Raw genomic sequence first — 26189 nt, 5'->3', positions numbered from 1 at the left:
AGAGAATTTATATATAGCTGAGAGCAGCATTCGACCTTGTCCCAAGATGTCACCTGTGGGAATCCCTGTGGTCGATGGGTGTCCTGTCCCGCTTTCTGCTCACAATCATAATAAGGATACAGGATAACCTCTGTGTTTGCACCACTGCACCAGCGCATATTTCTTACAGTCCGGATCCCTGGTCGCAGAGGAGTGAGTCAGGGCTGAATTCTGCCACCTGCTCTTCTCTCTTTTCATTCATAATGCCATTGATGTTCTTAACAACTGTATTCATGACTCACCTAAATTAAAAGGCACTCCAGTTCCGGCCCTAATCTTTGCAGAGGAGGCTCCGATACTATGGTGGACCTCAAAAAGACTTGGGAACCTGCTTGACGAGATTAAAATGCACTTTGAACAGAAGGGGCTTGACATTAACACTGAAATGACCAATATATGGCAATTGACCCACACAGATCCTTAAAGGGGAAGATCGTGTTACAGGATACTCTTGTTGACAAGGTCTACAGGTAGATTCTCTTGGTAGTAAGATTAACAGACTGTCGTAAACTTCTCGCATCAAGAAATGGAGGGCAATTCTTTCACACCGGGTTGTCACAATAAAAAAATTAAAAAATGAATCGATCAACAACGTCTAAGCAGTCTGACCAGCCCAAGAGCTTTACAAAGCCAACACGGTCTTCAGCCCTTTACGGAGCCCAGATTTGGGGTCATAGCAATGTAAATGCCTCATCAGTATGTGAAAACAACTTTGTCAAATCTCCATTTAACCTACCACGGAGATCATCATTGTTGGCCCCATTCCTAGACACCTTACTCAAAAGAACTGAACACCTTGCAGCTTTCAGACTGCTTCGGCTACTGATGAAATTACGGTACAAGCCCTCGCCGCAATTCCACGCATCCAAGGATCCACCATGGGGAGGCGTGCAGGATATTATAGCCTTAAATAGAGGTTTCCGTGCCTTGGTTGGGACAGGTTTGGTTCTAGTTGGGTGCATACGTTCTGAAACTACATAGCGGGTGCTTGGTAAAACCACTCTGCAAATGGGAGCTTAATGAATATATTTCAAAAATAGAAATTGTTTCCTACGTTTTAAGTGTACATGGATGAAATACAACAAAAATATGCTAAAATATTTTTCATGAAATTTCGATTTGGCATCCTGAGAATATAAAGCTACACAGTTAATGGAAACACGTTCCTGTGACAAATAACATCCGAGATATTTTTCCAAGTTCCCAATAGGCACACACAATTTAGAATTATTAGATTTATAATAATAAAATCCTCAGTTCTGTTATTTCAATTCTTGGACTCCATAGGTCATTTATTCAAGATTAAGTCTTCAGAGTAGCCAAAGTAGCAACACGTGTTTCGTCTAAAATTTCTACTTTCACGGCTTATCTCAAGAGTGTCTAATAGACAGCATTGCCTTCTGTTAGCTGAAGACATGTCACAGGTCCACCCTAGTATATGGGAAGAGCACTCAGCCAAACAATATTTGCAGAATGGAGGGTCCATTAAAACCCCAGTATTTAATTACAATTCGCCAAATAAATAGTGTTCACTGTGGACATGGTCCAATAAACATAAGAGAAAAAGAAGCCAATCAACCGTGGTTAGATATACAACATATGCGATATTAATAGTGCCGTAATGGGTCCAGAAAGGCCCTATTCCTGTGACATCTGAGATCAATGTGAGTACACAGCATCTGTGACATGAGTGATCAATCTGCCTTTGAAAATATTAAGCATGCACTTTTTTTCTGCCCAGGCTACTGTCTATTTACACTTAAATGGATCCAACCCATATGCTTTAGTTTAGACTTTCATAAAAAAAAATTTTTAGGCTTTTGTCAGTACCTGCTTGCTCAGAGAGTTCTCCAAACTGACACTACCACTCATCTGGTCTTTTTGTCCAAGTTATTATATTGCGTGCGGATATGTAGTAAACATGCGGGGATCGACTTAAAACAATATAATGAAAACTGGAATTTAACTATGAAATTTATTTTAATATTGATGATTTGTATTTCTACTTTTATTTAAAAATAGTGATGTATAGCAGTTTCTATTATACTACATGTGTATGTTTATTTTCTCTTTTATGGGGTTCCACCCCAAAATTAAAAAAAAATTGACTGACTTAACGATGAACCAGACCCTCCTCATCTTGGGACACCTCAATCCAAAAGCGTTTAGGAAGAAACATTGAACGTAACCTTCAGAATGCAACTCCCTGCTTCTGGGGATATCAAACTGTAGATAAATCAGTCTTGTGTTTGTTTCAGCAAGTCTGAAAGAGTCAGGTTGGACAAAGCCTAAGGAAGGGTTAGACCCAAAGTCCACTCCACGTAGTTTGTAAGCAATAGGTCTGTTTGGCAATTCCACTATCAAACCCAGACTCAAATTAAGATGATCAAAGTGCACAATAAGACTTACAGACCAACGTAGTTAGAAGGGCTTCAGCTGGCGGACCAAATTATTACTTAACGTGATGGGCAGGGTGGCCTCATTTAAGATGATGGTTCTCCCATGCATGTTGTACGTCACACACACACACACACACACACACACACTCTCCCCTTACCCCTTTTTCCCCATTCTGAATCAGGCCTCTGGTATAGTTTCCCCAACTATATTGGAACTCATCAATACTCCCTCTCCTCTGGACTCGTTCCCTCTCTGGAAACAGGCCATGGGCAAAGCTCTTCTAAAAAAAACGAGTTTGGATCCAGAGGTATTCCCGATTTAGCTTTTGCCATGGATTAAAAAAATTGCTGAAAAGTATGTTAACTCCATTCTCTTTGCTTTCATGGAAAAGAATGAATGCTTTCATCCCTCACAAACCGGTTTTAGACCCAAACAGGGTACGGAGACCGCCCTGCTGGTAGAGGTTGAATAAAAGCCAGAAAAACTCTGGATGTCGGTGGCTCCAGGGCAATTGTCCTGCTTGACCTTAGCGCGGCCTTCGTTGCGGTTAATCAACTACTTATTTCGAGAGGTAGGAGTGACTGGAACAGCACTTAAGTGGCTAGAGTACTTTCTGGATGACAGATCGTTCCAAGTATTTGAGGATAGCTTTATTTCTGTAAGTATGCCTCGGAGATGCGGGGTTCCTCCGGGTTCTTCCCTGAGCCCCACGCTTTTTAATGTTCATATGAGCCCCCTGGCCGAGGTTGTCAAGCTCTTTGGCATTCAGATTGTCACCTATGCTGACGACACTCAGCGGATTAGTTTCCGCATTCTCAGATTGGTTAAGGGAGACAATCTGGCCGACTGTCTGGGAAGGGTCTCCACATGGATGGAAGGCTAGTTTTTAAAACTTAATGGGGCTAAAATGGAGTTGATGTTCTTGGGTAAAGCCTCCCCCTGAATACAAACTCACTTTTGCCTAGGTGCTTGGGTGTCATGCCTCCTCCCAAAGATCAGATCAAAAGCCTTGGTGTTTGGCTGGATCATGATCTAAATTTTAAAGGAGCAAGCACGGAAGGTGGCAAGTACCGGTTATGGGATCCTGAAGATCCCAAGGAAAACATTTTCAACGCTTGGAGTGTGTTGGTTCAAGCTTTGATTCTTTCGCGACTTTACTATGCCTATATGCTTTATTAAGGACCTCCGTGCTCCACGATAAAAAAAAAATACAGACTGTTCAAAACTGTGCAGCATGCCTCCTCATGCAGGTGCCTAATCAGGAATCTAGAAGACCGTCTATTTCCTCTCTCCATTGGCTTCCGGTTGCAGAAAGAGCTCAGTTTAAAGCTCTGTGTATCGTCTATAAGACTTTATCGTCCAAGGGTCCACCAATTCTCCGATCTATATTCTCTTCCTATTGCCCCTATAGGTCCTTGCGCTCTGGGAATAAACAGCAGCTGATCCCAGGATAAAACAGATCTTGGAGTGGTGGACGCCTATTCTCATACAACGAGGCGAAATGCTGGAACCAGCTACCTAATCATATCCGTCTTGAGGACAACTATTTATCTTTTCAATAACTCCTGCAAAACTTTGTTTCCTTGATGCCTAGCTGTAGTACTGTGATGACTCTGCTCCTAGCGCTGGGAGGCCTTCTGGTAGCCATGTGCTTTAGAAATGCAAATTCATTCATTCAGAAGTTTGGTTCGATCATAGTGTCGGATTTTGAAATACCTATACACCTACCAATAAATATGCAGATAGGCCCATTAGCAAAGATTTAGAGGCTACAAATGCCTAAGATTTGCACCAATTTACACACATTACCAAACATTTTTTGCATTAAAAAAAATCTGGAAATTTGGCTTTCCTGAGCTTACAATGAAAAAAATCTGCTTTAGAAGCACCACCATTGAGATTTTTGAAGCGAAAAAAAAAACCGTTACTGGGTTATATGTTGTAGCAGACAATGAAAAAATAATTTGAAGAAAATGCCATTCGGTATACCTACCAAAGTTTGAATCTGCAGTATAAAGCGCTGAGAAACCATGTGAAGCACATAAGACCTAAAAGAAATGCTGTATTGGTTGCAAGCATAAATTTGCTGGGCCAAATTGGTAGTGGGTGCTAGAATCGCTTGAGATGGTTGTTGAAATACCACCGTTTTGGACAGAGCCAATGGCAATCAATGGCTCTGGTCATGAAGGGAAGGACTAAAAGTACAGTCGAATGATTCATTTGAATCAAATGTTACGATTACATTCTTCAGGTACATATTGTAAAGAAACGATGATTTGATATATCGGATCAGTCTGCCATAAAAATGTGCAAAGCTTACATAATATACAAAATCTTTTAGAATTTCTAAAAAGCCCATGTTTGTGGACTCCTAAAGCAGGTCAGAGTTTAAACAACTTCAAACTTTTTTTAGGGACATTTGAGTGAGGGAGTCTAGAAATTCTCAGGTCGCACTACCCAGGAAATGAGCAGCATTTAACAAGAATTGAAAGGGCAAACTGTAAAAGTAAAAAAGATGTCCGAGATGTGCACATATAAAACCAAAGAAAAATAATAAATGTGTACAGCAAATCTGAAAAGGGTTTAGCGATATACCCAATCAACTTTTACATAAAAACAAACTGAAATATAATCGAGTAGTATCTGATGCCACCACCTAGCTATTGAAAATTAACAAAGTAGAGACGGACTGAAAATATTAATTTCAAGAACTACACTGAAGGGGAAGAGATGTTAGAAAGCTGATACGGTAAACAAGGTTTTGAAAAGAGAATGGGGTTTAAACTGACCTGGGAAGCTAATTCAAATTTGAAAATAATGAAATTAAGAAATTACTCACAACGGTTAACCACCTTTTTCTCAAAGGAATTGTATTCATCATCTCAAGTTTGTAACACTAATAATTTTTCCCCATTTCTGGCTTTTTATCCCGCCCGCCCACACAATTTTCCATGAATGTTCCGGTGAGAACAGATTTACTACGGTTTTCTGACAGAAGTATCAGATTTCAGCAAAAACACGTTTGTTAAATAAAGCAGAAATACCATCAGCACTGGAAGTTGAAACTGTGAGCAGTTTCCTTTACAGTATAGGATTTGAGGAGAGAAAGACTGAATGAGGCCTTTGTAAAAGGACACAATGAGGAAATAACATGCCCAGAAGCACTTTGCAATAAAATATCATGAGGCGGCACCCGTTGGACGCGGCTGCAATATGGATGTAGCCAAGGGTCAGAAAGAGGAATAATTGAAGAAACAATAAACGGGATGGGGTTCAAACTAAAAGGTTAAACCAGGCGGGTGTCTCAGATGGGAGTTATTATCTGATAGACAAGTTAGCAAATAATGTGATTAGGGCCATAGTGATCGGGGTGGGATGCAAAGAGGACCCACTATTCATTGCCTTAATTAAACCCTAGTCAAGGTTGAATCCCCTCCCCACCCCGTGTCACCCTACTGGAGCAGTCCAATATTCTGATACGCGAGACTTCGCCTGCATGCACAGACTCCACATTCAAAATGAATGGAGTAACAATCAGTGGGAAGATGGAGGAAACCAAAGGCAACAATCAACACAAAGTTAGACCCGAGAGATTCATGAACCGACAATTGTCTCCAAATGGGAGCGAGCAATCAATGAACATCAGTGTCCCGAAGCCATTAACCTATTGGCACCAGACTGTAATAATGGAGCACAATTAGGCGCACCGCTTACCAGAAAGAACGCGCACAAATAAAACGTTGTTCTGCTCCCATTTTTGTTCGCACAAAGAGAAGGGACACAACTTTGACTGCAGGCTAGCACTCAGCCATTTTTCTGCCCGAGTCGCGTTCATCAGCAGAAATGAGTGAAACGAGGCGTGAAGGAACATTGCTGTCATCCGTTGTGTCAGAGTGTCCCAGGAACGCAGTAAAATCCCACGGGAGAGGAGGTTAACTGAAATGAAGCCCTAAATTTACAATTGAGGTATGGCAGCTTTCCTACACCAGCTTTGAATGGTAGCATCCCTGCTACGCATAGGGCTTTCTCATGGGGTGAGGAAAGCATGACCCTGCTCTGCAAATATCTTTAGGAAGCAGCCCTAAAAGACCCATCACCCTCGAAGGAGGTAAAGGGGAGCAGGTAGGTGACCCTGTCCTGCAAAGTCAGCACCCATGGCAAAACTCACCTTTAGGGAGCTACTCCAGAGAGGCTACCTCACTGGGGGCAGGGGGACATGTATGCTACCTTACCACAGCAAAATCCTCAATGATGGTGTGTCTGAACAGGAGAGGTGCAATGCCACTCTGAAAAAAGTACCTATAGGGAGCCACGTTGCAAAAAAAAAAAAAAAAAAATAGCTTGGGGGTTGTGTGTGGGCACAACCTGTTCTGCAAAGTCAGTATAAGGGACAACTGTGGTAGAGGGAGTGGCTGAGTGTTCTAGAAGGAGTATTTGACAACCTGCTAAATTGAGTGTGAGTATTAAGAATATATAACACTGTTTCACGTAGCACTATAGCGGCATCCTGTGCTTTACAGCACGAAGGGGCACAAATACAGATAGCGGAGTTGCAGACTTTTCACCACGTGGCAAATCCCAACTCACTCGATGCCAGTGTATGCCCCATGGTGACTGCTATTTTGGGGGGGATTTACACGAAGTAATCACCCATGTGCATCCTATCCAACCACCACCAGGAGATCCCAGAGTATCATTACTACCCTACCACAACCAAAACAGGTGAAAGCCATCCTATTCTGACAACTCAATTTGACAGTCGCACCAAGAGCAAGCTTTGAACCCCTAATCCAAGACTTCAAACCATTCCACACTGAAATACATCTATATATCCAAAACCATCCTGCTCAGAATGACTGAGTAACAAGCTGTACAGTGGAAAATATGGTCAGCTATAGTAGTAAACATAATATTTCAACTCACATCAGGAACATCTTTAATAAATGATCAAACTGAACAACAAATGCGGACCGAGCACAGACAATAAAACCTTCCTACAAGTAATCGGAGTAAGCGTGCATCAATTCCAGCGCCACTTACAGTCCATGCATGCCACATCCGCAAAGCAAACATCGTCTTGTGGGCCTCCATCAATCTACTGGTCGCCTCACCCGATTAGTTTGAGATTTAGACTGCCTGGTTGTCATGGAGACAATGATTTTTGGCATCATCGGAGACTGGTTGATTCGTCCCTTCATTCTATGCAGTACTTCCCTGCACTTGCACAGAGTCGACCATCTGTCGCGCTGACCCGGATTTTGTACGCAGCTGGAACCTCACGGCAGTGTAAAAAAAACTCCACCGTTGCCGCTCTTCTCCATTCTAATGCTTTTCGACAACGTTTTAAAAAATTGATTTAAAGATGAAAATAAAGCAGCAGCTCAGTTTACAATATCATGCCTTCCAGCTGGCAACATGGCTCAGTACACATTCTCACAGCTAACTGAATAGATATTCAAATTCTGGCAAGGCAAAGTCAGCCTTGCATCCTTCCAAGGTTGCTTAATCTAGTACCATAAAACGGAGTAATAACTTTTTATTTGCAGCAGCAAATGTGTGGTATGGGGCGGCACGACACAAGAAGCATCAGCAAAGCCAAGAAAGGCTAGCCTTTGAAATATGTGAACTGACCGTTTTGCTTCGCCAATGCTTGTAGCCGGTACTGAACACCAGCAAAAAATGTAAAAAAATATATATATCTAAATTGGCTGGTCCTAATGTGACGATGTATATGCATCTGTACGCTTGTATGAATCATGAAGCTGCAGCTGCATGTTTTTTTATGCTCAACAAAAAAAAGTTTGGTGTTGGTACTTAACAGATAAATAAAACCGTAATATGCATGTGTCATATCGCAGTGTAATTTTCTTTTTCACTTTCACTTACTGTTTCAAGATAGCAGATGCCAGTCTTGAACCATAATTTGAAGAAAAAACATGTATGAATGCCAATTAAGGAAGAAAAGCTTGATAGAAGGGAAAAAAAGAGCGATATGCATGAGAGGGACAGAGTAGCTGCTGGTGTGGGTTATGAAAGGAAAAGCAGGAAAAAAGGCTGAGCGAAGCAGGGAAGGGGGGCAATTGAGGAGCAACATGGACAGCACGGGAGATGGAGTTGTGAGAGTGGGAGCAGCCAAAAGAATTGAGGGCAAGAAGTAGTTCCCTGGTGTCAGCTGTGGAAGGATACAATCCACCAATCAAAAGGCGCTAATGAACCTACACTCCAGGAGAGGGCCAAACATAGGAGGAGGACTGAGAGCCATTGGTGGGACTCGACCAAATGCGGATTAATAATAAGTCAACCTATGAAAACCAATCAGCTTACTCAAGTCCAGGCTAAGAATTGGGGATGTACACACTAGATCTTTCCACAGAAGGAAAAAAAAAACTGAAGCAGCTGTTAAGGGGAAGCACTGTGAAATGACTGACCACTTACAACTCCATAAGCAAAGGTCTTCAGTAATAGGCCGACATTGGAGTTGTCATCTCTTCCATGGTGCAGGACCACTTGAAGGCCCAGGCAGATCGGAGAAAGTTTACCCTTCCTGTTCATAGTAAACCTAAAGCATGTGACGACCTTGAATAAGTCTCTGCATTCTCTGAATCAATAGTCTTCACTTTCTTTCCAATCACTCTTTTATCATGAAAACCTAAGACTGGCAAAAAACTTGGCATGAAAATCCCAATATTTTCCCTTTACATAAAGACTCTGAAAATGATGTGATGCCTGTCGATGGCACGCAGCTTTTCTAACCAGGTTCCGGGAAAAAAAATGGAAGCCCAAAATGTAGGTTTCCTAATTGTTACCAACAGTGGCATTTGCACTCTAAATGAATCGGTCAGCAATATTCAAAGGCACGGTTTTCCAGAATTAAAACTAATTCCTAGGCAAAAGTAAACCTACTCATTTGGTTCCACGAGAAATGTAGGATGTCGCCTTTAGATATATGCACAGGTCATTTCTAAAGAGAAAAATATTGCTGAAGCCCACAAAAATATTGAAAAGAAATATGGTTGTGCAATTATCTCGTGATTGGAAGACTTTCACCCATGTCAATGAACCAAACAACTGGGCTGTGCGACTGCTCCTAGAGCCCACTCATCTTCAGGGGACACTGCCCCCCAGAACCTTGAGATAGCTTCCTGAGTGCAGCATCAGCAACCAGCCCTCGATCTCTTTTGCTTGAAAGATTGATGGCGGTAAAAACCACAACTAGACTAGTAACATTTATTTGGCAAATAAAAATATACATTAGCAAAGCTTTTTAAAAATCTCTCTCATATAAGGTCTACTAAAAACATACATCCAACCAGTCCGAAATAAACACACAAAAAAATCAAGTCCACTAAGTAGTCCGTGAAGTTCTTACATAGGCTGGTCTATACAATCTCCTAGATGTCTACACCCTTAATATGGTCTGAAACACGTTTCTTGCTACATAACCAAATAAATTGATTTCCGTTCGGCTTCACCTATCAGGGTGCACAGCAGGAGAGCATCTACTTTAAAGCAGACAATTGCATGTTAGGAGGGCAGGACAACTGGCCACAAATATATTAAATCGAATATATCCAATTTTAAAATAATTTACAGGACTTGAAATTCACCTTTAAGTGAATAATTCCAATAACATTTTCGGGGCTTCTACAAATGCTAACAGAAATAACAAACAGAACACTAGATTGGAATCCCTATAACATAGCCAAGTTTAATGAAAAGGCTGCAGTCTGGTTTCTACCTTTGAACTACTAATGGTAGATACGACCAAGCATACTGTGATGGGACCACGGCGCCTTCAGCGCCGATGCCCCGTCGGCCGTCCCGATCACAACAACAGTTCCCTGTTACCCGGACAACCATCACCACCAGAACTCCACCCCTTTCTCTTTCCCTACAGGAGCCAGTCCTGACGCGGAACACACAGGAAGTGCATCCCCGCGACCCCGGAAGTTCCTCCCTCTATCCGGAGGCGGACCCCAGAAAAGCAGGAAGAGCCGACACCACCGCGTTCAAGCAGGAAGACTCGTGGCAGGAGACGGCGTGCGAAGAACGCCCGGAGAAGAGAGACGAACCCGAACCAAGAGACGAGGTCTGGACGGAGGACTGGTGGAGTCCAGAGGAGGACGCTGGAGAGCGGCCGCAACTCAAGGACGGAGTTGCGGCGGGCCAAGTGAGTACCAGTTCCAAGTGTGTGTAAATAGTAGGCTGTAAATACGACCCTTGTAAAGTAGCGTCCCCCAGTCACGTTTCACCGCGCACTGTGAATAGAGTATATAGTTGTGTGAGAGTGGCACCATCACGAGTGTAAAAACCCTACCCCCACGTCCCGGCACAGAATCACCCTCCGACTTGTCCGTACTGTCTCCTCTCCTCTCCTACCTACCCGTCCCTCTCCTCACGTTCGTTATAGTCCCAACACACCCGGTGAAGGAAGCAGTTGCACCCCCTGGGCCTGACCGACAGAACTAACGGCCACTATTCTCTCTCTCCTTTTCCCACCTCCGAGGAACCACCGTCCGGGAGCTGAACCGACTGCTGCCTTACAGGACCTGTCACGACTCCAGTCAAGACCGACCTTCGTCCCTGGACCATCACCACCGGAAGGCTCATCCCCTCGACCCGGGAACCTACACTCATAGAACCCTCTTCTCCCTTGTACTTTACCCTTGGAACTCTGTATTTAAATAAACACCGGCTACGAGATAGCCCACTACATACGGCCTCCACGCTGGTTATTCCGGTCCGCTCCCACCCCACGCTTACACATACAAAATACAGGACAACGGGAGACTTCGAAAAGTTGGTGCTCCAAAGGATGACACGGAAAGACAGCCAACAGTAGAAATTAATAAATTAATATGCAAACAATATGTAACTTTTTCGCCAACATGTAAACCGATAATGAGGTTGCTTAACCGCATGCGTGCGGAATTCCGCCCGTACGCTGGGTTTTTAAAAATCGCATGTTACGTGACGAGCTGGGCTCGTCATGAGCGTGCGAGGAGGCTACCTCATGACGAGCCCAGCTTGTCATCAGCGTCGAAGGGGTTAAAGAGAAAGAAACACCATCGAAGGTTTTTAAAGTACAAGAAGCAGGACCGTGTCTGAATTGCCCTGCATCAAGCTGATTTAAAGAAAAATGCATGGGCTTTTTGGTGCATAATTACCCTTAATTCTGGCCTGAAAAAGTGCTTGCCAGCACAGGAGATACCACAAAAAGTCAGGTCTGATTACGTTAGGGAATTCTATAAACCAATTAAGGGGACAAATCCCTTTGAGTTGTCCATCCAAATGACCAAATTTATTTAGTCTCCATCCTATGATCAGATACAAGGGTAGATCAGAAGAGCAAGGTACTCTGCTGCGATGGGCCCAGACGATGTCCCTATCCTGGTATTGAAAAACAATCCTGAAACGTGGACGAGGTAGCTGGTACCCATATTTGAAATCCGTTATTCCACTGATCAAATGCCGAAATCCCAGAGATGGGCATTACATTTCCCTTGGCACAAGAAACAAAGTAGGCAAGTCCCCAGGAACTACCGCCAAATTACATTGTTAGACGAGGTGGGATAAATATTTACTCCAAGTTCATAAGACCATCTGAAGATGGATGTGAACATTATTCTTTTGGAACACTCTAGTTTCAGAACAAGCTGCTCTGTCACAGACAGCATTATCATGATTAGATAAATATGTTGCTAGGAAAAAGTCATTTTCATATGCATCTTTGATTGACTTTTGTACAGCATGTGATCTAGTGAAAATACCAACTTTTTGGAGGAAGTGATCTTGGTTGGGGATCCAAGTGGTTTGCTCAGAAAATGAGTTTCTCTTCAAAACTCTACATGGTGTATTTTGGACCTGGCCCTTTTGGCAGGTTCACCCCAAAACTTTTTGCTTTTTCCTAGCCTGTTTCTGGACCCTGGTGGTTGTGATTTTAGGCCTCTGCGCACTTTTTCACTGTGGTACAGTGTAAAGTGCGTGTGCTCTCTGTATGTATGGTGAGTGACCTGCCCTCCCATAGGAATGAATGGGGAATATGTATGCCCATGGTAGTTCCTGATGTGTGGGGAGTGCAGGGTCGAGTTTGATATGGGCGAACTCGTGAGGTTGAATGCTGCGTAATGGTGTATGCGGCATGATTGTGTCTAGTCTAGAAGTGCTACTTTGAGAAGTTGGCATATTTGTGTAATTTGTGCCTGGCGTGTGATTGGCTGGTGAGCCTGGCCCAGAGTGCCTGGGCCCGCTTGTGGATTGACTGTCTGGTTTGAGTGTGACAGGGGCTGCAGAGCCCCCAGGAGGTTGTCTGAGTCAGCCCGTGGATGAAAGGCAGCATCTGCTGCCAGGGAAGTGGGAGGAGATTAGCACCCGATAGTGAAGGGCTGTGTCTGCCTTCCACAATGCTGGCTCCACCCCCCCCCCCGCTGGGCGACTGTCACCTCTGTCCCTGATACTGAAGGGACTTCCCTATAACCAGTCCCAGCTGGTTCTCACACTGCCTGCACAAAGACTTCAAAGACTTTTCTGTGTATAAGAAGGGGCTGTGTCCCCTTCCAAAATGTTCTTGTTTCTAACTTGAATCTGCCAGGGGCGCGCTGCTGCTGGGGCTCAGGGGAATCCCTGAGCCCTGCCCAGCCCCTGGACTCCTGATGGACTTGTCCTGAACCCCTGAAGGACTATGTGGAGGACTGTGGGGGCACTAGTGCCTGAGAGGCGCTTTACTAGGACTTTTGCTGGACTGGTGACCTTTGGTTGCCTATAGCGCTGGGAGTGCCTCCTCTGCGGTTGTTCTTCTATGTGTAGGCTTCCTCTCTTAGCCCCTAGAAATCCACCCTCCGACTGTCCCGCCACCTCCAGCCATAAGATAGCAAGAGTAGAGTGCATTTTGCTTAATGCTCGCTCTCTTGTTAAGAATAAAATAATGTTCAAAGAGCTGGTACTAGAGAAAACACCTACCATAGTATTTATCACAGAAACATGGGCTAAGGACTCCTCTGACCCTGATCTAATTGAGGCGGTCCCAGATGGGTACTGTCTGGTCAGATCCGATAGACAGGGTCGAGTAGGAGGGGGCTTAGCGATCCTTTACAAAGACCACTTGCAATGCCACTTTGTACCTCTACTCGACTTCCCTGATAGTTCTCAAGCACTTCATTTTACAATAAAGGAAGGGCAATGTCCTTTTTTTAATGGTATCTTAGTATATCGACCACCTGGCTCGAGAACTCATTTCACTTACAACCTTCTCCAGGCTCTGGAACCCTATTTTGGCCAACATAACTTCTCAATCCTAGGTGATTTTAATTATCACTTAGAACGACATGACTTACCGGATACATCATGCCTTATCGAGGCCCTGGAGTCCTGTGGACTCAAGCAACGAGTCAGAGGAGCGACCCATCGTGCTGGCCACACTTTGGATGGCCTCTTCTCTAATGACCCTCGGCTTACTATTAAGGATTCGATGCACCTATCCTGGTCTGACCATCTAGCGGTTCCTTTTATTTTGGAATACCATAGGTTGGACTCTTGTAAAAGAGGGAATCATGTTTTGGAAACTGCTAGAAATTTTAGGAACCTTAGCAGTGATTCTTTTGTGCCCTGGGCCGCAAGTCTCTCTGTCACTAGCCTGGACAGCGTAGAGACTGCAGTTGGCCATTTTGAGCAGGTCACTACTGAAGCCTTGAACAAACTGGCCCCAGTACAGCTCCGTCGCCGAGCCAGAAAGAGACCATCCGCCCCCTGGTTCTCCGATTCCCTCAGACTTCTTAGGCAAGAAGTGAGACGAAAGGAGAGGCTCTGGCACGCCAGCTGGGACTTTAAGAACAAGGAAGCTCATAAACTCCTTGTTAGGAAATATAAAGCTGAGATTATCCGGGCCAAACAAGATTACTTTGTAACCCTGACCACCTCGCTCTCCTCGCCGAAGGAGCTCTTTAAAACTGTTGACTCTCTAGTCAACCTGCAAGCCCCTGACCCTGTCATTCCTTCGCAGGATCTGTGTGACAGGATTGCCTCCTTTTTCCACACCAAAATACAGGATATCCATCTGGCCCTCGAGGAACAAAGAGTCTGTGTTAGTGCATCTGTCACTTGGGTTGAGATGAATATGAATACTACAGACATCTCCCCATTGTGCACCCTGGACTCCTTTCCTTCGCTGGCCCTACAAGATCTGGAGATCCTGATCAATAAGATCAAATCAGGATCCCCTCTGGATACCTGCCCACTGAAAATCATCAAGCAGTGTAGGGAGACTCTCTTACCACCGCTGCTAGACATAATGAATCTAGCTATCAGAGATGGTATCTTCCCTATGGAGTGGAAGAAGGCGGTAGTCAAACCTCTGCTAAAGAAGGCATCCCTTGATCCGGAGGTCCTAAAAAACTTCCGTCCCATCTCGTTGCTTCCTGCTCCAGCGAAGATGCTTGAGGCACATCTTAACAAGCATCTCGCTATTTTTGTGGAAAGCTCGGGATGCTTGGACTCCTCCCAGCATGGATTCAGGAGGGAACACAGCACCGAGTCAGCCCTCACCATCGTGCTTGATAAGATCCGCACGACAGTAGATGGGGGCCAGACCTCCCTCCTGGTCCTGCTAGATCTAACAGCGGCCTTCGACACCCTCTCCCCCTCAGTGCTTACATCTCGCCTGAAGGAGGTGGGGGTGAGGGGGGCAGCCTTGGATCTCTTGACCTCCTTCCTTACTGGGAGAGAACAAAGAGTCAAGCTGGGAGAGTTCCTATCTCCATCCCGACCAGTGCAGTGTGGGGTCCCTCAAGGGTCGGCGCTTAGTCCGACCCTTTTTAACATCTATGTGACCCCACTAGCCAGATTAATAAGATCTTTCGGGATGGAGGTAGTCTCTTATGCAGACGACACCCAAATACTCGTCTCTCTCCCCCATTCTGATGTGCTTACCGCCTCCAAGTTTAGATCCTGTATGGAGGCGGTTGGCCACTGGATGATTCAGAACTCTCTTAAACTGAATGGGGAGAAGACTGAGATATTGGCGTTTGGGGGAAAAGAAAACATCTGGTCAGCCCTTTGGTGGCCTGACTCACTAGGAATATGTCCCTCCCCCACCACGTCTGCTAAGAACCTTGGGGTGATGTTAGATCCAGCCCTTGACATGGGCGCTCAGGTGAGCAGAACTGTCTCTACCTGCTGGGGCCTGATCCACACCCTGCGAAGGATCAGGAAATATCTTTCCCTGCAGGCAAGAAAGCAAATTGCTGTTGCATTGATTGGCTCTCGTTTGGATTACTGCAATGCGCTGTATGCTGGGCTAAACCGGAGCCACTTACAGCGCTTGCAGGTGGTCCAAAACGCTATAGCCAGATTTGTTCTGGACATTCCCAGGCGCTCCTCAGCCACTGCGGCCAGGAAATCGCTGCATTGGTTACCGGTGGAATCTCGAATCCGGTTCAAAGTGCTATGTATGACCTACAGAGCCATCGCAAAAAATAGCGACACAGGTCTCGGCGCTATCATTTCCCACTATACCCCTGGTAGGAGCCTGCGTTCCTCCGGGAAATTGCTCCTTAAAGCCCCGCGTGTACGAAGAGCCAAATGGGGTGGCAGGGCTTTTTCGACGCTAGCCCCCAAATGGTGGAATGACCTTCCGCTTGATTTGAGATCTCTTCCATCTCTACAGAATTTCCGCAATGTTTTAAAAACTCACCTCTTTCGAGAAGCCTATGTGTAAGGACATCTGTTTCAATTTGATCGTATTGTTAGGCGCCTTGATACCTGCGGGTTATTGTTTATGCGCATTATAAATTTTTATCAATCAATCAATCGAGTGCTTTATTTTTCGCTTCTAGTGCTTGTAGGCGCTTTTTCTGGACCTTCAGCGCTGGGGAGCGCTGTGAATTGCCTGCAGCGCTTAAGAGCGCTTTATTTTCCTTATTACGCTTTTCTCTGCCGCTGCCCGGGGCCTACAATCATCAGAGCCCTTGGCCGGGGATCGCCGAGAGTGACCGAAGCATCTGCGCTCCCATTGGCGAAGAGCGACGTGCCCCCTCAGTGACGCTGCGCTGGGATTGGCCCCAGCCCCGCCGCGTCATCGGCAGAGCCGCGCAGCGATTGGCTGAGGCGTCAGTGTCATCGGAGGCTCGTCCCGGGAGCCGCACTGCCATTGGCTGGCTCCCGGGTGTCTGCTGAGGCCGCCATGAGGGAGTCCGACCGAGGAGTGGTGATGGCCGCTGCGGGGGTCCCGTGCCGAGAGGGAGCCCCGGGAGAAGAGGCGGAGAGCGGTAATGGTCGCCCGGGGCTCCCGTGATCTGGAGGGAGCCCCGGGAAGAGAGGAGGAAGCGTGGCCGGCTGCTGGGGCTCCCGTGTGCTGAGGGAACCCCAGAGAGAGAGAAAGAAGACAGGCGCGCCGACCCGGTGAGTGCAGTGAAGGGGAGGGGGCATCGGGGCACATTGCCGGTGCCCGCCCCTCCCCTCCAGTGGGTTGCTCGTTGTGCGCCTAGGCCAGTGGGGCCCCCAGGGATATCGAGTCCCCCGAGAGGGACTCCGCCTACCTGTGCCCGTCCGAGCCTGCGAGGCTCGGCCCCAGCCTCTTCATTGTCGAGCCCCGAGAGGCTCGAGTGGCAGCTGTGTATGTAGAGCCTGAGAGAGGCTCATGGGCACTTTTAATGAGAGCCTGAGAGGCTCTGGGGGCATGATTTGTTCTTTGGAGCCCGAGAGGCTCCCGCCCCTATTCTGATTTACGAGCCGAGCGAGGCTCGAGGGCCAACTTTGTGTTTAGAGCCACAGACGCTCTAGGGGGCACATTGGTAGTCTGAGCCTGAGGGCTCCATGGGGCATATTTGTTTCATAGCCTGTGTGGTTCCCACGTTTGGGGCACGTGATGCCCAGAGCCTGTGTGGCTCCAGCGTTTGGCCATTTTTAGTTAGAGGGGGCGCCGGGGCACATTGCCGGTGCCCACCCCCTCCTGCCTGCGAGGAAGTTGTTCAGAGCCTGTGTGGCTCCAACAGTGGCGCAGTTTGCGCCTAATGGCCAGTGAGGGCCCTGGCGCAGTTTTGATTCCCAGCTGCCCAGCAATTAGTGGGCAGCTGCACCGTTTAGGTCTTGGGATGTCCCAGGTGCCCAGCAAGTAGTGGGCACCTGCACCGTTTAGGCCCCTGACATTGAGACTCAGGGCGTCCTAGCCCCAACAAGGCCAGTTGGCCTAGGGACTGCCACAGGTGGTGGCTCATGTGAGGTTTTGCGCAATTGTGTGGTTTTTCCTTGCACCTCTGAATGTTTAGGCATCATGTGTCTTTGCGCTATTGAATTGTGTCTTTCTTTCCCTGCGCTGCACCTCTGAATGTTTTAGGCGTCATGTGTCTCCTAGAGCTGCACCTCTGAATGTGTTTGTGATGCATCATGTGCCTTGTTCTCAACACCGCTGAATGTGTAGGTTTATGCATCATGTCTTTCCCTTTACTACTCCTCTGAATGTATATTTATGCATCATGGGTAATGTGTTCTTTCCTAGAACCCTAAATGCTGTGTGATACTTAGGTGGTTCTTTTTTTAGTACAAGTGCTCCTAGTGAGGTCCTGGTCCCCTGCGTGACATTCTCCTAAGGTGGTTAGGGTTGCGTAGGTGGTACTTACCTGTTCCCAGTAGTTACTGGATGTGATTTATAACTGTTATTTTGTTTCATATCTTATTTTCTATGATCTACAAAGTACTATTTCTAAAAGTGTTGATGCTGACAGTGGCCCATGTGGCCCTGTCCTGTAAATAATCCCTTCTGAATATTGCCCGTGCCAGTTGGCACAATGTACGTGTGATTTTTATCTGATGTGTTTTGACAATACAAAGTTATTTTCATATAACCTTGTGTGGAGTTCCTTTTGTGGTGTGCCTAGGATGTTGTTGCTGTTGTGTGCTGGCGCAAATGCTTTACACATTGCCTCCGAGTTTAGCCTTACTGCTCGTGCCAAGCTACCAAGGGGGTGAGCAGGGGTTATCTTGGCGTGGGACTCCCTCGCCCCGACTAGAATGGTGGTTTCTGCCTGGCTTTGGCGTCGGCCTTAGCCTACCAGAAATAGCCAGTTCTAACAGTGTAAAATAATACTGAGAGAGGATAAAGGCCCATCCAACCACATTTCTACTTTAAACGGGTTAAAACAGGGTTGTGTGCGGACACCATTTTATTTTGACTCCATCTCTTGGAAGTTCGAAGCCAGCTAAAAGAGGAAAGAAATCACCCTCCAAAAGTCTGTTCTAAACACATGCATGCGCTCTTAAGCACAGATGTAATCTTGTTTGATCAGACTCCCTATAGGACTTCAATCAAGCCTGAGGGGGTTGCATAGGAATTCACTGACGCATTTTTTAAAGATTAAAACATCTAACAATCTAACATTTGGGTTTTCAGGTGGAACAAAATAACTCTGACATTCAATTGGTATCCGGGGAATGAAAAGCTAGAAGTAGTTAATAAATACAACTATTTAGGTAGAATCTTTTATAGCAACTGAAGTTGAGCTGCATTTTATTAACCTAAGCAATAAAGCATTAGCACATGCAAATTCTATGCAGTGTGTATTTAGTTCCTTGAGGAGAAGACACTTTAATTACACACTTCAAATTTACAAAACCAAAATTCCCCCTGCATTAACATATGTCTTCGAGCAGACTCCAATTGAATCTTGGTCCTTTTTAAATATCGGCGAAGGGAAGATTCTTAGAGAATGTTGTTACTTGAGTTCATCAGTTCTGGAACAAATGCTTAGACTAGAATCCAGTATAGTTGGTGCATTTGTGCAGGTCCAAGCTAGCACTATTCACTGGGGATATAAATTACTTCATGCTTCTAATACCTCTCCGATGTCTCTCCTTAAGGCTGAAGTCTTCCAAGACTTCACAGTTCATTAGGTATTTAGGAGAAACTTCAACCTGGCCATGGAGGTGTTTGAAAGTACCATGGAATTGATAATCGGATGGGTCCCAACCCATACTCGGCTCTTATTAAATCTCAGTCTGTGCAGCTTGGTTATACCCTGAATATGTTTTATGGTGCTTCCCTGAACACATACAATACATTCGGTCCTGCTATTTCCCCAGCCTTGGCCCAACCATATCCTTTCTACAGAATCACTGGCAGCGTTCGATGCTTTATTAAGTCCCTTTGTTTAGGAAATGTGCCTCTAAACATAGATCAAGATGGAACAAAAACACTCAAAAATCTTGTCTGAGACTTTTGTTATAATGGAATCCAAAATATGTTCCACATTTCACACTTGTGCCCTGCATCTGATCAAGGTTAGGAAATAAATACTTATCTCCTATAATTACGAGATATAATACAGATTTTCATGAAGCGTTGATGGAACGTAAACATCCGTATAATTAACAATTGTGTTTTAAAGAATATACATTTTTATAAATGTTTTCTACCTTCATTTTAATGACCGGGGATCCCATGTAAATCCACAGTATTTTGTTATGTATTCTTGATTTCGTTTACCATAATTGTCTTGATGTTTTTATGAAGTTTTAAAGACTAAGATGGAAGACCTTAGGTAAGGTCAAAAACAATGTTAAATACATAGAAAAATAAAAACACTAACAAGTGCCCAATCAGATTTGGCACATGTAGTTATGTTGCATAGCATTAGCATGTGTTATTTAAGGCCATGCCTCTGAAAGAAAAAGCAAAACTGATATCTGTCCTTGCTCCTCGGCTCCAGCATGAAGATATGCCCTTCCGAGTCCTCTGGACCGTCAGACCTGGTTATCAGCAGCGGTTGCTGCCGACGACATATCATGTGCAACATTTTTCCACCGCTACAGCCCTCTTGGCTCTACTGATGTAAACACTGTCAGTACCTGGATGTAGATCTGCCCATCTTATGAACGATAAATGCAAATATTGGTCCCAGAGTTTGCCGCAGGGTATTTATATGCTGTGAGAAGCCGCTAGAGATCTATCCAGCAAGTGCACCTTCGGCAGGGGTGGTGTGTGTTCCAGGCATTTCCTTTCTTCGTGTCGCATGAATAAGAGCCGTGCACTACTGAGCTTTTGAAATGGGTAAGTCACGCTGGTTTCATCACTTGCTTACAGCTCTGAAGATTAAAAGCCGATACAGAATCACAATAATTAACACCAGTAATGGGGAAAAAGTCAGCATTCTTTAAATTTCCTGCAACTCCTAGGGATTCATCTGGAATGTTTTTAGAGGGAAGTCTGGCCCCAAACCAGAAAGACTTTGCTTCCTAACAAGAGGTGTCTCGGCCGCCGGGCGGGGGGGTGCCGGCTGGACAAAATTTTTTGGAAATGCCGCGCTTAATTATGAAGTTGTTGTGACGGTGCCCGGGCTGTTCCCGGAGATCGCTGGTGTTTGGCGAGGCTCGATGGCACCGTAGAGAACGCGGCGACAATGGAGGCACCGATTTCCCGGCAGGCCGGACACTTCGCGGGTGTGGGGACGGGCCGGAAACGTCGCTGGAGGCCAGAGGAGCTCGGGTGAGCAGCTTGCGGCTCCACCGGCCGGGCGGATGGGTCTGTTCTGCCTGATGCGGGCGGTCAGGCTCCCACGTGGGACTAGGTGAGTCCCGCTGCCCCTACCCGATGGGTCCATACGGCCGCCGGGGTTTACTTTGGGGCAGGGGGGAATGGAGACGGCGGTGCTGCTTGGCGATTTGGAAATGTACGGCAGTGCTGTGTACTGATGAGAATGATGTGTTTGGCAATCCACATTTCATTTTAAACTGTTTGTTACCACTGTTCTAATTGAGATGCTTCAGGTACAAGGTTTGTGGCGATGTTTTACATGGTGGTTACAGCACGGACATCTGTCATGTATGCTGATAATGTTTTGGCGCACTTTCCCCTCTATCTGGGTGCAGATCGAAGCTGTAAGCTAGTGAAGTAGGATTTCCAGGCGCTGCTGCTCGTGCGTGTCACCAGGTCCTCAAAGCGCTATTGTGACCCCTGGGGAGGCGGTATCGAGGCACTGCAGTAGCAGCACGCGGGTGTTCCACAGCTTGGTGACTGTACTATAGTCTTCTTGTGCTTCGGGAACGGCGTAGCGCTGCAGCAGCCTGTGGGTGCTTTCAGGACTTAGTGGCGCTATTTTACTTCGTGACTGCTCCGGTTTGCAAAAGTTAATTATTCACCATTTAGCTGTTGTTGTCTGCCTTTTGACAGTAAAGGGTTTTTACCAAAATGGTGTTAGGATTAAAACTGAGGGGCGATGAACGGCGTTTGTCTGCAGCAGAAACAAAGAAAAACTCGAATAATTAAAATGTAAATTAAGCAGCAGAACACAATGTGCTTCAGAGGGTTCAGTAACAACTCAGGAATAGAGGCAGCGAGCTAGCTAATGCTGGAACAGCTGGGTGGAGCTGCCTCAGTGTGGACACGTATGTGGTGTATATTGTATCTTGCCTGTCCTATCTCGAATTAATTTTTCACATTAGTGTGGGTGTGTGTATTTTATTATAGTGTGAGGATCTGAGCTGTGATGCACATGGTTTCAGTTTTTGTACTCCCGCACTCGAGTTTCTTGTGAACATAGATTCGATTTTAATCCCAACAATAACGATTTTACTAGTGTGAAGCAGATTCAATGACATCAGCAGTTCAATGAAGAATTTCACCTGTCTGGGGGGCACCTGTTTCGTCGCAGGGTCGGCGGTCGCGGCGCCCGTGGTGTGCTGGAGTGTAGGGATGGTGTCTCGATTGTTGGGGGGTGGGGGAATAGTGGCGCAGTTTAGTATCTTTGTTTTGGAGTTGTATGCTCTTCGCCGGTTTTACGCTCGTTAGCATTGGTGAACATCGTTCATGATATTTGGGTCAACGTATCGATCAACGTGATTGCTTTCCTCCCGTTAGTAGACTAAAGACAATCGGAGTATTAGCTATTGTTCTGACAGCTTTGATTTATTTTGGTTCACGGTACGTTCCGCTTTACGTGGTATTTCGGGTTTTTTAGCGTAATGGAACTCACATCGGTTCATGAGGCTTGCTTCACTGAACAGTTTATGCTTGTGGAGACGGTCGTAACCCGAGGACCTCATGTTGACCGTATGAGTATCAATTACATTCCACATCACCATTGTAATCGGGGTTTACGTGCCTTCGCTACGTTATGCTTCCATATGTATTCATTCGTGCTATTGTCTCATTTACGACAGGCGTCATATTTTCTTGTCTAATGACCTTCTGCTCCTTTATTGACGGGTTATATCTATGCGGGAGTTGCCTGGCCGAGTCTGCCATCTCCTATGAGGAGGTAGGGAGGGGATGTCTGGCATAGGCGGGGGGAAAGTTTGAGTACATCTTGCTTCGAATAGTAGGGATACCTTGTGGTCATGGACTCAGAATGTTGTTTACCGGCTTCTTGGTACGAGGAGTGGGGCTCGGTTGGGCAACTGCATGGTGTAGGCTAGTGCGCTCATTCCCTCTGAAGCGGAATATGGAGCATAGGGCTTTGCTTCCTTGCAACTGCCATGAGCGATGCATGTGCACTGACAGGACTAATATAGGCTACTTTACCGGAGTGGTGGGGTCCACTTGTTTCTGAAGTTGCGAAGGATGGGGTGAGTGGAGGGCAGAGCGGGATCATGTGCTTGCCGATCCAGGTATAGTATTGTACTTAAGTTGAGATGGCGCCTTATTGGGCGGCGACTTTTGGTGCTTTGGTGCTACACGGCTGGTCGGTAGAGCGCTGCGGAGTTCCACTTTGCGCCTCCGTTTCGGTGAACTATGTTGAATTCGGGGCCCAGGTAACTGTTCTTGCATTTTGTGTTAGACTCTTAAGCGATGAAAGGTATACATGCTTTTCTTTACAGTTTACTTATTCCGGAATTTTTCTAGGCTAGGGCATTACGGAGTACCGCGCGGATATCGGCTGTCGGGCCATTGTATTTGGGTGGGACAAGGAGGCGAGCGCATAGTTTGGGATAGTGACATTTTTCACTGTGGAAGGCATGGAGTGAACAACCTCACACGATATCTGCAGGTGCGCTTGCGAATACGGCACGCAAAATTCCCATTTCAATGGGCGCGGGATGAGGGGTACGTTCTTTGTAGTGGGCTTTTCCCTGGCGGACAGGCTCTGGGGGTGACGCACTGTGTGGAGGACTTCTTTCTGGGGGCCAGAGAGGAAGCACGGTCCCATGTCAGTGTGGTCATTCTACGTGGTGAGCTCGACTCCGTGGCCAGGGAGCACGCCCGCCGGAGGACAATGGGCCGCGGGCGTTTCGAGTTGCGCGGGATGAGGGGTACGTTCTTTGTAGTGGGCTTTTTCCTGGCGGACAGGCTCAGGGGGTGACGCACTGTGTGGAGGACTTCTTTCTGGGGGCCAGAGAGGAAACACGGTCCCATATCGGTGTGGTCATTCTACGTGTGAGCTCGACTCCGTGGCCAGGGAGCACGCCCGCCGGAGGACAGGGGGGCCACAACGCGCAGGGGGGGGTCTGACGCCAACCGGTGCTGCTGCCATGTCGGGGGCTGCGGGGTAGGGTAGGTGACGGGAGGTGGGGGCGCTGCGGCAGGGGTTTCTTCCTGGCGGACGGGCGCAGGTGTGGGACACGCATCTGGAGGGCTTCTCTCTGGTGGGACGGCCGGCTCGGCGGGCTGCCTGCAGGCGCTGAGCGGCTTCAGGGCCTGGTGTTGACAGGGGTAGGCCCTGGGCGCCAGAGAGGGGGCACGGCCCCCTGTTAGTGCGGCATACCTGTTAGGGAGCTCGATTCCGCGGCCAGGAAGCACGCCCCGGGGGTGACGTCGACTGAGGGCATGGCCCTATTCGGTTAGTGACGGAGGGCATGGCCCTATGCATTGGAGACGAAGGGCATGGCCCTGTACATGGTGACGGAGGGCATGGCCCGCTACGTTGGTGACGAGGGCATGGCCCTATGCATTGGAGACGAAGGGCATGGCCCTGTACATGGTGACGGAGGGCATGGCCCGCTACGTTGGTGACGGAGGGCAGGGCCCTACACATTGGTGACGGAGGGCATGGCCCTATACATTGGTGACGGAGGGCATGGCCCTATACATTGGCGACGGAGGGCATGGCCCTATACAGTGGTGACGGAGGGCATGGCCCTATACAGTGGTGACGGAGGGCATGGCCCTATACAGTGGTGACGGAGGGCATGGCCCTATACAGTGGTGACGGAGGGCATGGCCCTATACGTGGTGACGGAGGGCATGGCCCTATACGTGGTGACGGAGGGCATGGCCCTGTACGTGGTGACGGAGGGCATGGCCCTATACGTGGTGACGGGGGGCATGGCCCTATGCATTGGGACGGAGGGCAAGGCCCTGTGGTGAGGGGGGGAGGACTTGCCGGCGGTTGAACGGTGGACCGGAGCACAGGGTTTGAGGGGGTTTCGCGGCAGCCGTATTGTTAGGGGGTGGTCCTGCCGAATGGGGCAGGTGGCGAGGCCTGGGTTTAGGGAGGGGGAGTCCTAGGGGGGGGTCGAGGACCGTTAACACGTCCCTCGAGTGGCGGTTCTTCCTAATATATGGGGGAAGAGTAGGAGAACTGTTTTGGAGTATCGGGGGGTAGGTCAAGCACAATAAAGTATTTAGCCAGGTGGAGAGGCAAATTGACGTTATGCTAATTGTTACTGTTTGTGGATGGTGGGAATCAGTTAGGGGTGGGGGTGAGGCAGGAAATTAAATATTTATGAGGTTTAGATTGTGCGGCGCAGGCCGAGGATGTTATTGTTTAGGATGCACCTGCTTCCAATAAAGCGGCCTTTATCACACTTACATTGAGTCTCGGGTCGGTGCTTTCTCCCCCCCCCCCTTTCCCCAATGGGCCCCAATGGGGTCCTGGGGGGGGGGGCCGACCGTAGGGAGGCCTGCCCCACCCGGGGGAATTTGGGGCCGGGGAGAGGGGGGGGGGGGTAGAGATGGCTCCGCACGGGGCTTCAAGGTTTTGGTAGCTTTTGGGCTGGGGGGCGGGGCTGGGTTGGGCTTCCTTTGGGCGGGGCTGTAGATCCGCCCGGCCACGCGGCAGAGACACCATTTTAGGTGAGGTGTCTCGGCCGCCGGGCGGGGGGGTGCCGGCTGGACAAAATTTTTTTCCCTCCCTCCCTCCCTGGGCCATGATTCGGGGGGGGTGCCACGGGCAGGCTCTACTCTTTAGGGGGGTTTTTTCCTTTGCGGGGGAGTTTGGGGGGCGATGGGATTTTGGTCAGGTTTGTTGGAGGCTGGTGCAGAAGGGGTTTGAACGGGGTGGTATATGAATAGAAGCAGAGGAGTTCGTGCTTTGTGGATAATTGCTCTTTATGTGTGTAGATGGAAAGTAGACAGCCGTCATGTGTTTCGCCTCTGTGGCGAATTGCGCCAGGGTTTTTTCGAGGCTATTTACAGTGTTTTGTATTCTGTGCAATAAGGGGGTTTTTTTGGACTGGGTGGGGGGTTTTCGCATGTCGCTGGAGCAGGTGTGGGGTGCTTTCTGTGTGTAGGGGCGGTTCTTCCTAATATATGGGGGAAGAGTAGGAGAACTGTTTTGGAGTATCGGGGGGTAGGTCAAGCACAATAAAGTATTTAGCCAGGTGGAGAGGCAAATTGACGTTATGCTAATTGTTACTGTTTGTGGATGGTGGGAATCAGTTAGGGGTGGGGGTGAGGCAGGAAATTAAATATTTATGAGGTTTAGATTGTGCGGCGCAGGCCGAGGATGTTATTGTTTAGGATGCACCTGCTTCCAATAAAGCGGCCTTTATCACACTTACATTGAGTCTCGGGTCGGTGCTTTCTCCCCCCCCCCCTTTCCCCAATG

At 47.4% G+C, this 26189-nt stretch overlaps 1 protein-coding gene and 1 long non-coding RNA gene across 8 annotated transcripts in view; one reads left to right on the top strand and one right to left on the bottom strand.

The window, feature by feature from the left end:
• Positions 1-26189, bottom strand: part of CADM1 (cell adhesion molecule 1) — a 678445-nt gene that overhangs the window by 488756 nt on the left and 163500 nt on the right. The window lies entirely within an intron of this gene.
• Positions 20406-26189, top strand: part of LOC144824918 (uncharacterized) — a 133440-nt gene continuing 127656 nt past the window's right edge. The window contains exon 1 of the long non-coding RNA XR_013609177.1: positions 20406-20476. This is a non-coding gene — a long non-coding RNA (uncharacterized LOC144824918). The remainder of the gene's footprint in view (positions 20477-26189) is intronic.

Source organism: Lissotriton helveticus, chromosome 3_1 (assembly GCF_964261635.1).
Source record: "Lissotriton helveticus chromosome 3_1, aLisHel1.1, whole genome shotgun sequence".
NCBI lineage: Eukaryota > Metazoa > Chordata > Amphibia > Caudata > Salamandridae > Lissotriton > Lissotriton helveticus.
The sequence above is the reverse complement of the archived record's forward strand: the minus strand, read 5'-3'. Positions and strand labels throughout refer to the sequence as shown.